At 47.6% G+C, this 11958-nt stretch overlaps 1 long non-coding RNA gene across 2 annotated transcripts; it reads right to left on the bottom strand.

Moving 5' to 3' along the window:
* Positions 1–6184: 6184 nt before the first annotated feature.
* LOC115253297 (uncharacterized) lies at positions 6185–11181 on the bottom strand. 2 transcript variants are annotated; one of them, XR_003891607.1, is made up of 3 exons: positions 10887–11181; positions 8276–8329; positions 6185–6968 (listed from the first exon to the last, which is right to left on the bottom strand). It is a non-coding gene; the product is annotated as an uncharacterized lncRNA (long non-coding RNA). The 2 variants fall into 2 exon arrangements; XR_003891608.1 differs by lacking the exons at positions 8276–8329; positions 10887–11181 and adding an exon at positions 7266–7850.
* Positions 11182–11958: the final 777 nt, after the last annotated feature.

The following is an 11958-nucleotide window of genomic DNA, read 5'->3' as shown; positions in this document are numbered from 1 at the left end:
CGGTTCTGTAAGTTGTTTTCGCTTTCACTATTTAAGACTGGAGCACTTGATCGGCTCTGGCAGGTACACACAACCTCAGTCACACGTACTTTAAATCGGGGTTGTTGGGCTGCAAAACCTGACGAAAATAGATCATCTTGCCAAACTTTGCAAGGGCTATTTATTTTAAAAAGTGTTCTGGGGAGACCTTTCTGCCTTGCACTCCTGGTTTCATTGTTTTTATCTAATTGTCCCCTTGAAAAGAGAGGGCTACACCCACCTCCGCGAGTATCGGACTCCACAAACGAAGCTGAGAGATGTGCACCAGAGCCTCTAATGTTACAATAATTAAGGCCATCCACGCTACAAAAACATCTGTCATGGTTCAAAGCCGCGCTCTCCGAGGGCCAGTCCTCTGTTTTACTCTGTCTCTGGCGCTTGTGCTCTGTTTCACCTTTTTTTCTTCCTGCAGCGTATAAAAGAGCAGTTGTTCCCAAACATTTTGAATTTGACAAATCTCGAGCCACATCTCGATTTCTGGAATCCATCAGCTTTATTGTCCAAAGCTATGTTTCACTCTCAATATCAAACAAGAAAAAACTGTTTTGTCTCCTAGCAACGAAATAGAGCACACATCCCAGCTCAAAGATGATCAAAGAACATATTCTTTTTATAATTTTTCTCTTTTTTGGAGACTGAGCAACGTGCTTGACGACTTCCACAAGGGGGCGCACTCAGGTTGTTAGAGCCGTCCCAAACTCGGTCCTCAGTGATTTATCAAATTAGGCCTCACTTATTTTAAAGGACCCTTTTAAACCTGTGTCCTCATATGAAGCTTTTGGGGGGCCTAAAATGCAGAAATCCTCAGTTTATATCTGTATATGCAGAACGTTAAGCCCTGCACCAGGGGTGCCCAGACCCAGTCTTTGAGGGGTGTAGTCCAGCCAGGTTTTCTGTCCTACCAGGGTAAATTTGCTTCCTCTGTGGAAGGTGGGACCCCAGGTAAAAGCATCTACCAGGTAGGACAGACATCCCACCAGGTCTGTGGCCCATTAGGACTGGATTTGGAATTGACACCTTCTCATCGTTGCTCTGCACCCCAGATATTTGGATTTAAGTACAGAACAACCTAGAAGTCCCCCTGTTTCATTACCCCAACCTCCCCTCTGACGCAGGTGATCCATCCTCACCGTGCCCTTTACAGAGGTGGACGCACTGAAACACAACACGGCACAACATGACTGAATCAGATCACCAGCAGAGAGGGATCGAAACTTCTGGAAAAACCCAAATAAATCTATTCGTGTCTTGGAGCTTAACGCATTGGTGACTATGACTAACAGGCAAATTTAATACTGCTTTTCTCCAAACATTGGCTAACGGAGCTGAGCAGAAGATTGACCCAACAGCACACATCATGAAACAGCTGAGGCCGCGAGAGTTTATGCCTCACTTCTGGAGCCAAGCAGTCAGTTATTTCAGCAGGGCGTGAAAGTCAAACTGTGACAGGTTTTTATGAAAGAATGCAAACCTCTGGGATGCACGTCAGGATTTATTTTGGAGCGCCGGGCTTCGCCGTTTAATTCCGCGAGACCCGATCTGGTGTGAATCCAGAAATGGCGTGTATCTTGATTGGTTCAAGACCCTTTTTGGAGGTGTGTAGGTTCCTGTCAACTTGATCAATGTGTTATTGTCTTTTGCCCAGCGTTGTTTTCCAAATGATGTATTGGCTGCTGACGCAACTCATTGTGTAGCAATAAAATCTCCGTCAGACTGTTGGATAAACACGGACTCCTGTCCCAAAATGAAAAAAAAAACCCAAACCCTCCAGTTCTCATGTATTTTTGCATCATACAGAAGCTGTTTAATGTAGCATAATGATACATCTCAGACTCCACGACCCATCCGGTCAAATGTGATTCATCACAGGCTGAGGTAAATTCAATTTAACTTCATTTAGAAGGCGTCTGTTACTGTCAAGATAGGCGATCTACTGAACGCAAGAGCCTGAGCCAGTGCGAGCAACAGGGAGAAACCCTGAGCGGGACCGTGTTCACACGGGTGTGGTTCCCCTCTCAGAGGAACACAGTTGCAAAACCATTTTTTATTTCACACCAAGGGTTTTCCCTCCTTGAATTACATCAAGTGTCATACTTGGGTTGAAGTCTGACCAGATAAGACTGCTCCAAAGGTTTTGTTTGATCACATTTAGATGATTTGGAGTTGCCTGCGTGCTTTTGATCTTTAAATATAACTGATGGGCGAGCAGAGGCCGTGGTTCCATCACTCATGATAAAATCATCCAGGCCCTGAAAGCAGGTTGGGTTATTTGTGAAAGGCTTTGTTTTGTCCTCTCCAAAAATATTTTTCACTCACGAAATCCACAGCGCGCCATCCCAGGAGTCCTGTGGGGCTGTAAACCTTTTTGTTTTGTCAGATGTTCTTGGTTTATTTCGATCGTCGATAGTTTGTGCCTCGCAACTCTCCCATGATGCCATCTTTAAACAGCGAGGACTTGGGAACGCTGAGCTCGGCCGGGGCCACCGAGGCCTTTGGGCCCTTTGGATGCTCATCTGGACTCTTTTACGACCTCCTGGGTGACTCATCAAAACGCTCTTGGCGTAAATTCTGGTGGGCTCCCGGGAAGGTTCGCCATCGTTCCAACCTTTCTCCGTGCGATTGGCTTTGCTTTGTTGCGCAACTCTTTCTGTTCTTATTCATTTCGCATCGTGGTGCGTTCGCTTCCTGAGATGCTTTTTCGAATATTGATTAGGCTGAACAGATCTGGTGGCCATCAGGTTACTTTTTACATCCAAACTGAATAGTGCCAACAGGAGGTTTACATTTTTTCCTATAATATTCTTTTCTCCATTAAAAATACATGGGTTCAAGGCCCCGAACAGTCACAACGACTTTCTCTGATCACATTCGTCCGTCCTGTGTCTGACCAGCACCGGGCATCTTAACACCATCAACATTCCTCGCGGCTGCGTCACAGCGTGTAGGTGGCTCTTACACAACGGAACACGTGTGTGATCACCACGAGGGCCAGCGGATGATCAAAAAACAAACACCCCACAAATTAAAATAATCAACAGCTTGGGTCTCACAATGGCGGCTGATGGACAGAAAACATGTTTTGGATGGAAACAAAGCCGGAGAACTGAGGGGAAGATAATCCTCCGTGGACATATCTTGGCTGCAGTTGAAAGGGCAGCTCTCGAAGGCTCCTCTGTGTGTGGCTTCATGCTTCAGCAGCATTCGCAGTGAACAATGCTATCCAAGCGTTTCTTTCAGCTGGTGGAGATCTATTCTCGTCGCCCGCCTGCTCCGAACATTTGAAAACACTGCTCATGTATAGGCCAGCGTTCCTGCACATCATCTCACCGGAGTAAATATTAGTGGATAGTGGATAAACTCCTGCAGGCTGTCTTCACTTGTTGAATTGCTGTGACCTTTATTTTTCCCTTTCCTTCTTCCTCTTTCTAACAGGAAACAATGAGAATCTACGAATTCCCAGGGAGAGACGCAAATGGGTATTTAATTCCGAAGGAAACAGCTGGAGGTTTTCTCCAGTTCTGGTGCCTTTGGGGTTCGACTCAAAGCAGGAAATCAATCCCAGTTATTCCTCAACTATTCAAAACAATTCCAATCAGAGCGGCAAACAAATAACATGGGTGTATAAAAAGATGCTGAGAATGAAGTACAAGCGTGCATATTTGTGGAAATGTTCAAATACAGATGCACAGTCTCAATTATACAGTCCCCCGACTATTCTTGACCTTTTTACAGGAACTTATGACCCCACAGCTGTCTGAAAAGAACAGGTTCTATGCTGTGTTCTTGCCGCTGGAACCCTTCTAAAGAAGAAAATCTAAATTACAATAGTAATTAAAGCAGGAGTGCTGGAAATAAACATTGGTGAGGAATTATCACCGCTGTGGTTTCAGCCCTGGAACATCTGAGGGGACGCACTCTTTGGGATTTTTTTTTTTTTTAATTTTATTTATTTTGTGTGGAGAGGTGTTGCTGTCGCTGACCACCGGAGGGCAGAACCCACCCACTAAATTATCATCAGCCCAGGACCAACAAAGAGCTCAATTGAGCTGACCCTCATCCTCATAAATGACCCTTTAATCTGTCACTCGTGACATCTAAAGAGGGAGAGGGGAAAGTTCTGTTCACCTGCGATCCTCCTGCTGCAGCGCTGCGGAGGAGGAGGAAGCAGTTGACCTCATAATTATCCCGAGCGTGCTTATCTCATCCACTCTGCGATGCTGGTCCATGCTGGAGCTGATACACGGAGACGTGCGCTTCTTATCGGTGTGTGAGGTGATGAAAGGCCGTATCGGAAACAGAAATTTGATTCAAAAAAGTCTATCAGAGCAGAGGAAATGAGGATGTGGTTTGCTTCACTAATTGCTCGACCTGTTGCCAAAGAAAGAAAAAAGAAAAACAGCAAGAAAAGGCTGCTGGGACATGTGTTTTGAGTTGCGCTGCTCACTTTTATAAACTCATTTGTCTTCACAGATGGTGGAGAAACGGCGTAGCTCAAAACATTTTGCAAGGCCCGTGTCAGCCCGGATTACACACCGGGTTGCCAGTCCGCCCAAGGCTGGAAACCAAAACACCTCGCACAAACACTGACCCCAGAGGAACCCCCCCCAGAGGCGGCAGCGCTGGAGACTGCGTCCTGATTAGCCCATTCGTCTTCTGGCGCTCGACAGGCCTGCGGGAACGCTTCCTCGTGTCAGACGAGATAAGGCCGGCGAGCTCTGCCTGACAGCTCGGGTTTGTCTTCATTTTCCTTGACGGCGCATGGCTGTGTGCGTTTCAGGGAGGGCTTTGCTGTGCGGCTGCATCCACAGGTGAAACCCAAGATGTCAAGAAAGGGTGACGGGACTGGGAACTTTGAGAGATCTCAGAGGCCTTTCGGCTTTAGTTCCGTGAATGGCTGAGCAGAACGTCGAGAGACTTTGTCTTGGTCTCGGTCACAGGAAAGTAGAGCTGATGAAGTCGACGGGCTGCATCGTGCAATCTCGATTCCTCATCATTATAGGGCACTAGATTAAAGGGGGAGCCGGTGTTTGCGGTCCTTACCGCGCCCCCATGTCTCGTTTTTGTCCTTTTAACACTCGCTGCGCTTACTTGCTGTTTTTTGGGGGGGAAACCCCCTCGTTGGTGGACAGGATGCAAAGTGCTGATGCAGCATTTTGACATCCTGATGCTGAATCACCATCAAACCGCACGCACATGCAAACAATCACCCTGAACCCCCCCCCCCCCCCCCCCCCCCCCAAAAAAAAAAAAGGTTTACATCCTAAAAACACGCACGCGCCATCGCCAAGCTGGATATTTGTGAATGAGGAGGCGACATCACTCTAGTGTTGCGTGGAGATGAAGCGTGTATTCCATATGGTTTTTAATGCCTTTTCCTATTACTAAAACAATGCGGTCAGATGTTAAACAGGTGTTTCTGCTGATTTTCTTTGTTCGCCTCTCACACATGCTGGGTATCAATGCAGTAATCCACCATCACACAGTGTCAAACATCAAAAAAGCCCCCAGCACCTGAACCGTACCACCAGGCACCACTCAGCATGTGCGTTGATTAACAAGCCAATCGCTGTTAGCTAATGCTTAATAAGTCTCACATGCCAAATAGCAGACCTTAAACTCACTACCGTGACCTCTGTTTGAAACCCCATCAGTCATTTGGCGGTTGTTTGAGATATATTCACAGAGTCACTTAGGAGTAAGAAGCCAGTTCGTCCACTGATCTTATCTCAGAAAAGGCCTCAGATTAGGTTACAGGGGTAAACAAAAATGTCACTGGGATTAATGGCCTGAATGATTCCAAGCCATTTTTCTTGATCGCGAGGACGTCGCCTGTCTCCTCCATCAGGCGCAGATCCACATAAATTCTGGAGCTGGTACGCAGATGTTTGGAGGACCATAATTGGTGTCATTAACGGGAGCGATGTGGCATCTCCAGATGTCGAGGATTCATCCGAAGCAACGCGCAGATCTCCCTTTGAGCTGTCCAATGTGCTGAATCGCAAGAGAGGGCGAAGAACGGCAGAGCGAAAGGGACAAAAATCAAACTCGGTTTGCGTCGACGACATCCCGAGTTCTTAAAAGCAACCCCCGAGGTGATGCATGGAACCACAATCTTTGGTGGGACCTCAGAGAAGAGCCAATTTCAGTTCAACAACTGACTTCTTTTTTATTTTAGAAACAAAGAACTTTTACACGGATAAAGAACAAACAGACAAAAAATACACAAAGGACAGTCTGGTGTGAGTTGTGTGTCTAAGCTGCTGCCTGTGTAAGAACAATGCTTTTGACTGCATGGGAATCCTGCTGCTGAGTGGAACGTTGAAAGGATGTCCACTCAATAATCGCCGCGGCCTGTCCCTCAGAGACGTTTAGGTAAACACAACGCTAAAAGAGTCGGAGGGTCAGGTTGCACCGCGCGCTACTGGTACGTGAAAAGAGAGACAAAAAGCATTGTGAAAGCATTGTGATTGCTCTATTTTGTAACCCAGGTAATGTTGCCCCCCCCCCCCCCTTCCCCCTTGCAGACCGGACGCCCATAATTTCTCAAACAAACACAAAAACATCCTTCTAAGCCTGAAAAGCGGAGACCTGATATAATAATTGGAGTCGTGTGAGTGTGCTGGCTTTGTCTTGGGAGTCAGCCGTGGCCCGAGGAGACTGATCGGTTGATGGTCAGCGGGGTCGTGAAAAAGAAAACGATGACAAACGTTAGAGGTCAACGGTTGACTGTCATCACTCCGGGATCGACCGCCACTGACGGACGCTTGAAACGCCGTTTGAAATCGCCCAGTCTGCAGAAAAGTGGCATCGGATTCGGCTCCAAAGCAGGATTGATCCTTGTGGGCCCCCAAGGCTCGCAGGCTGTACTCGCACGTTCATTTCCAGGTCGCACGTTCATTTCCACATGTTTGGAAAGGGAGCGGTGTCATCTGTGGAGGGAAAACAAAACGGCCATCAAATCTAATCAAAGACAGCGTTTCAGAATGAGAAAATCCCTGCGTGTCATTCCAGGGTGTAACCCATCGAGTCAACAATGAGACAAGAAACACCGCGGCGAGTCCAATAAGCAAATATTTCTGTTGCACACTGATGTTGGGTCAGTTCAAGCGCTGGCTCAAAGTGTTGCGATTTAAGTCATAGCTTATTTAACCAGGATTGAGACACAAATATCCTCCTTTTTTCCCCTCTTTTGTTGCATTAAGACCTGCAGGCGGTAACCAACTGACCTAATGTGCTGTCCAGGGAGTCCAGGGCTCCCAGGAGGTGAGCATGCAAACCCTAAAACAGGAAGCGCCATTCCTCACTGACGCTCTGGTGGTGACAGAGATCTTTGTGAAGCTCCCGCTGCGATTTGTCAGGACTGATTTAGCTGCAGACGGAGGCCAACGCCAAGACGCTTGCAGTGCGCTGCAGAACCCTTAACTAGATCAGACACGCAGTCATTGGACGCGAGGGCCCCGCTATGGATTCCCGACAGGCTTTTATTTTATCGTTGCGACGCCGTGAAACGTGAAAGTTGGAGCCTTCTGCGCTTGACTCAGCAGTAATCAAGCCTGTCATGTGCGCGTTGCCAGAGGAAAGGAGGGAAGCAATCATTCTGCGCAGTTATGCACAAGTAGAATTACAAGAGGAAACAAAACAAAGGGCGTTAATGTCAGGGAGAGCTCGCTGCGTGTAAAGTGCACTTCACTGACTGTCTCACGCCTCGTTGGAGCTGTTTGCAAGAGGGAAAGTTCGGTCCATAAATCTTCTGAACGCGCAGCCCGAGTATCAAGCTGGTTTTGGCGCAACTTTTCAAATACAGCATTTATTTCTACCCCCCATCAAAGCCTGTTAATTTGTCACGACAGCGTCGGATATTGTTTCTGGTAAACGTTCCCTTCACCTGCCAAGCGGCGCATTCCAGCAGCACAAAACAGGCCTCTCGGCGGATAAACAGATTTTTTTTTTTTTTTAATTTATTTTGCCATATACGGATTTTTGGCCTCATTTTCCGATTTCAGCATGTCGCAGCACAACTGGCCCCTGAACGCATCCCACAACCATCTGCGCACGTCCAGCGCGCCCTCAGATATAAATCACTGTCTCCAACAAGTGGCGCGACCCCAGAGGACGCTGCACCAGAACAGCATAGATCACGCAGCACCTTAACAGGAAGGAAATATAGGAAATATAGAACAGGCCGATTCCTCTGTTGCCGCTACATCTACGTCATATTTCCTGTCATTAATCTTACCTGTGCACCTTTTGAGGTCGACTTTCTCCCCTCTCCAGTGCTCTTGACCCCAATCTGGAAGGCAAAAAAAAGTTATGTCATGAAAGGAAATCACGAGATAACTTTATGAGACTCCCCCCCCATCCCCCTATCAAGCCCACACAGGACCTCACTTCCTATCAGCTATGGTAAATGAATCTGGGTGGTAGCAGTTAATCAAGGAGTGAGTGAGACGTCGCCTCCAGTGTCTGAGAAAACCTCCCAGCGAGCTGTTGATAATGATGGGTTGGCAGCCAGTTTTGTGGTAGGGTTGGTGTCTGTATGTGTCTGTTTTTTGTGAATGCATTTTGCGTGTGCATGTGTGTGTGTGTGTGTGTATGTACGTGAGGGAGGGAAGTGCAGCGGGCCGCTTCATGGTGCACACATGGACGCTGCTGTAACAGCAAATACAAAGCCAATGTAAAGATCTGAGCACATTGTGAGCATGTGTGTGTGTGAGAGCTGAGCGTGTGTGTGTGTGTGTGTGTGTGTGTGTGTTGGGGGGGATGTGTCTTTTTTAATGGCCAGAGAGGAAGGATGTCTCCAGTCTTGACTCTGGCGTCCCTTTGTTGTTGGTGAAAACAAAACAAAAAGAGAGGAGGACAAGAGGGGGGGTGGGACTAGGGAGGGAGTGTGTGTGTGTGTGGGGGGGGGGGGGGGGCAGAGGAAGGGAGCAGGGAAAGCAAAAAGTCAGAGGGAGCCACTGACAACAATGCAGTCTACTCTATGACAGAGACATGATGTCACATCAGTGGTGTCCCTGGCGTGGAGGGTGGGGGATGAGCCGTGCGGGCTGGGTGGGGCCAAACCTCTGTCCTCCCTCTTCCCCAAATGTCTTTCTTTCTTTTTTTTTTACTAATGAATGGATGTCAGGGGGCATAATAGGCCTGGCTTGCAGCTCCACTTCCGCGCACCTGTCACCTGAAACAGGGAGCTTTCCAGGTCGTTCATTCATGCCCCGGGTCCCTCCTGAGCACGCCGCTGAGAGCCAGCGAGGGCAGCCTGCTAAAGGAGCGCCCTCGGGGGACAGCCGGACAGTTTGGGTGTGTGTTTGCAATGGAACAGACTGACAGACAGACCAGTGAGGGGAGTACAAAAAAAAGGATATTTCAGCATTCTGATCCAAAATGTATGCTTTTTAACATCCGGAGAGCTCCCCCTGATGGGCTGCTCGGCTTCAGGGAATTCAATTTAACTTTATTTATATAGTATCTGTTGCAATCAAGATTGGCCCTTAACTAGCATCACGGGGAAGAAAAAACTCCTTTTAACTCACCAGACAGTGAAATTTGCCCTCCCGTGACCCCGGAAGGGGAGAGAAGGGATGGATAGACGCTGGAATTTGGCAGAAGAAGATGTAGAACACTACTGTATATCTTAATTTCTGCTCTTTCCACGGGTCAGCGTACAAACCGAAAGGCATCATCAGATTGAAATGCAGCGGTCTGTAATTATTGTAGTTCTGCTCGACCTGCTAAAAGCATCAGCAATGGGATTAATGCGAACACGTGCTCTCGCCCATTCTGCTCTCTGTGTTCATGTCGTGCCATTTCCTCTCTTCTAAACACACGCAGCTGATTAATGGTGCTGCACATGCTTGAATCGAATCCAACTGCATTCATTACATGTGCGGACACACCTGGGTTCACCTCTATTAATGCTTTCCTTCAGCTGTAATGTGTAATAAGTCGCAAATGTGCATTCGAATCTCCCCCTGGTACATAAAGTCGTGCTTCTTTTCCCCCGTCTTTAAGTGGATTCATTCCAACCTGGAACTGACTGAGCGCAGAAACTCGTCGGGGTCCAAACCACCCATCGAGCAGCCTTCAGTGGATGCACTGCAGCCTTGGCCACTGTGGATAAGCTCCCCAGGAGGAATCCAAAACAATTTCAGCAACATCCAGCCTCATTTATATTTGCTCTATCCAATTTGTGCAGAAATGACTTTAAAAAGCTTCCATAAATACGTTGCAGCGGGAACTGAAAAGTATTGTCAACAGTTTACTCAATTAAGGGTGCGTGAAGAAGATGTTTAGCAAAGCCAGATCATCTCATGGTGTAAATAAATATCACGATGGAGCTTGCATGACTTTGGGATGCGGCATGTGTTTGTCTTTTTGCCTTGATTGCTTACAGAGTCATTTGGCTCCTGCTTCCCACAGAGCGGTAAAGCTAAATCATAGTTGGTGGGGAATCGTGGAATATTTCATCTGCAGCACGTAGGGGCGGGAGGAAGGCAAAGATCGACTGATAATAGAGAGACGGAGAGACAGAGAGGCAAGGGTTCATGGACAGAAGGACAGGCAATAGAGAAAGGACCCACGGATCCGCCATGGGAAGGTTCCAGTAATTGTTGGAGTTTATTATCTAGCCAGAGGAAATTGTACTCTTTACCACCCACAAGAACTCAATGGTAACTATCAAGTTAAACTGACAAAGTGAGACGTTGTGACAAAGCCTCCTTTTAGAGATGAGGGACGACAGTGAGCCGGGGATGGGTGGGGGTAAAAGCTTGTCCTCTGGGAGTGGGAGGGGCAGTGTCATCGTTTGGAGCTGCTGAAAGGAGCACAATGACGCCCAGTATCGGGTTTACCTGTTTGACAAATGGATCTCCTGCTGCGATCGTGGCGGGTTCCAGGGCCCCATTGGATGACACAGACGGCGGACGGAGACGCATCCGTGTCTTCGTCCCCGCGTGTGCAAATTTCGCACGGGAAAGTGTCGGTCCGATGACGGAGAGCGCCGCAGACTGATCGGACGGTGCCAAACGCGTCATCGTGCGAGTCCAACCTGCTGAGACTCCGGAGCACCAACCAGAACAGGCGTAGGCCAGCAGTAGATGCTAAATCTCATATTAGCTTTGACAAATACATTAAAAATAAATCCAAATGACCAAAAAATAACATTCTTAATTACTTTTTTTCGTTTAACCTCAGACACACAGGTGACTGTTGCATGTAGTTTAGCTACATGTGATTTTACTCTGGACACACGCGCACACACACATAAAATTACATGATTTATGAAAGGTTGGCCACGGTGCTTTATATTGGATCATGACAACAAGACACTCAGGTTTTCATACCTAATACATAACCTGTGTTAGGATATTGGCCACGGAGGCGTTCGTGGCCCTCGTCTCCATGCAGGACAAAACCAGCCTTTGAACTGAGGAATTGCCATCCATTACTGACTCCAGCCAATAAAACCCACACAAATCTTTCAATCCAGTTTCTATACACCGGGGCGCGGGCTGATCAAAGCGGAGCTGCGAATCTGACAGGGCATATCTTGCATTCCAGCCTAAACACATTCACATGCTACAGTCTTCCTCTCTTTCCGAGTCGTCCTTTTCAGTTGAAGCTCGGCTCGTCTCGCCGTGGCCACCAGAGCGACGACCAAACAGCACAAAGTTTTTGGCCTCGGCAGAAAACGTTTGGTCCCGTTGTGTTGGTGTGTTGACAATGTATCCGTTTGCTTGCAGATTTTGTTTGTTTTAATTGTCACGACAGGAGTTTGAAGTATGAGGCAATTTTCTCTTTTAATGCTTATTTGAAACACACATAAGCATTGAAATCAATCTGCTCTTGATAACAGCAGATAGGTTGGAGCATCACACCTTTTAGCCTTTAAGGACAAGTTTGAACGAGGACTGTCCAACCGAA

This window comes from Takifugu rubripes, chromosome 17 (genome assembly GCF_901000725.2).
Source record: "Takifugu rubripes chromosome 17, fTakRub1.2, whole genome shotgun sequence".
Classification (NCBI taxonomy): domain Eukaryota; kingdom Metazoa; phylum Chordata; class Actinopteri; order Tetraodontiformes; family Tetraodontidae; genus Takifugu; species Takifugu rubripes.
The sequence above is the reverse complement of the archived record's forward strand: the minus strand, read 5'-3'. Positions and strand labels throughout refer to the sequence as shown.